Here is a 2,065-nt window from a genome sequence, read left to right as displayed (position 1 = left end):
TTCAGTTCAATTTGCTGCTAATTTTTATATCCATGTTTCAGTTAAAATTCAGTCATGTTCATTGTTAATTGTTCATTGTTGATGTTTATGTTCACTGTTATGTTAAACTTGCTAAACTTGCTTGCTGTTAGTTAAATGTTCATTGTTAATACTTGTGTCCTGTTAATGCATTTCATTCCTGTTGATGTTTGTTAAATGTTCCTGTTGTGTTTAATGTATTGTTACATTTGAAGGAATGCTAGGTTAGATACATCTGTGAAGCTTTGAACTAATTGTGCAATGGCAAGAAATCAGTGCTCATAGCAAGCTGATTTTCTTGCCATTCTTGTTGTATGCTTAGGATGCAGTGTTGATTGTGCATTGGGAGAAACTAGTGCTTATAGCAAGCTAGTTCTCTTCCATTCTTTTAGTATACCTCCTGTTTGCCTGTATTCTGCCTAGCCTTGCCTCAATTCAGTTTCTTTATCACCCCTGCCCTTGGCCTTAGGCCTTGGTTCATCTTGTTTTGTTTTGTTTTTGTTCACTGCTTTATTGCTGTTTAGTTTTTAATCTGTTTAGTTTTTGCTTCACTGCCTTGTCTGTTGCATCTCTGTTTTCTTCCTTGCTTGTGCTATTGCTGCTGTTGCTTTCACTGCACTGTGCACTTGCATTGCTGCATTGCTTTCCTTCCTGTTGTTGCTGCTGCTTTCTTTTGCTGTTGCTGCAGCTGCCCTTTCTTTGCTCTGCTGCTGCTGCTGCTTCCTCTCCAAAGCCCATCAGTCCAGTTCAAGGCCTAGTTCTCAGTTCTAAGTCCACTGTCTATTGTTTGTACAACTGAGCCCAAGCCTAAGTTTAAGACCAAAGACCAAGTTCATTATTAAGGCCCAACCACAGTTTAGGTTAAGGTAAGCCCAAAGGCCTAGCTAAATCAAAACTGAAGTTCAGTTCACCAAAGGCCCAAAGGCCCAGATCCTTGACTGAATCCAAAGCCCAGTTCACATCAAAAGACACTGAGCCCAATTCACAAGTGAACTGTTGAGCCCAAGTTCAGTTCACAGTTAATCCAAACAAACCCACTAAGCCCAAAGCACAATTAGAAGCCCAATAGCAATTTAGAGCCCAAATAGCTAGAAACAACAAAACACACCCGATCTCTGTGGATCGACCCGTACTTGCACGAGCTACAACTGACGACCGTGCACTTGCGGTATTACTGTAGGCCCCCGTTTTTATCGCTTCAATTATACACATCTCCGGGCCCACCAAGTTTTTGGCGCCGCTGCCGGGGAATGTTTTGCATTAAAATATACCTATCTTCGGGGCCCACCATTTGCCCCGATGAATATATCTGCATCAAGTATTTGGTTAGTTCTTTATCTTCATCTGACTCATCATCAATTTGATTCAACGCATGAACGAATATTCGTTGTTGTTCTTAAAATCGATCCATATGAATACGCACTTCTTCGTCTGAAGAATTCATATCCATTTAGTTGAAAAAATATATTAAACAGATGATTAAGGTACAAAAGAGTGAGTAAGATAGAATTAATGAGAAAATTAGGTGTGATTAAATTGAATTAAATGGGATGAATTTATAGGGAAACGTGGGGGGTGGGTGGGTGGGGTGGTGGTGGTGGTGGTGGTTGGGGAATAGCCGTTATTTCACTATTTAATAAGCGGCGATGATTACAAAACCGGTAGCGGCCGAATCTCGACCGCTAGCGGTCTCTTTAAAACTGGTCGGTCTTTCCTCAACCTTTCGGTGGAGACTCGACCGCTTATGTTTTCTCCCATAGTGGCGCGACCAGTTTGCCAGGTCAACTGGCATGGAAAATGAAGGGTTTAGCCATTTGCCATAGGAACCGGCCTAACCCCCATGGAGTGAGCAAATTTATCAGTAAACCTAATTCACATTGTAGAAAGACAAGGAATCGTGGGAATTAAGTGTTTGACCCTCTCCTCACTCTCTCTTATTCTCTTGGCCTTGGGCTTGAAGCAAATTTAAAAATTTTAGCCCAGTTGAGAGAGAGGGCCATCAGAAAAAATATCGAGGTCATGGGAATAATTCAGTTACTGATTTCTT

Source organism: Papaver somniferum, chromosome 4 (genome assembly GCF_003573695.1).
Source record: "Papaver somniferum cultivar HN1 chromosome 4, ASM357369v1, whole genome shotgun sequence".
Lineage (NCBI taxonomy): Eukaryota > Viridiplantae > Streptophyta > Magnoliopsida > Ranunculales > Papaveraceae > Papaver > Papaver somniferum.
Note: the sequence above shows the minus strand (reverse complement) of the source record.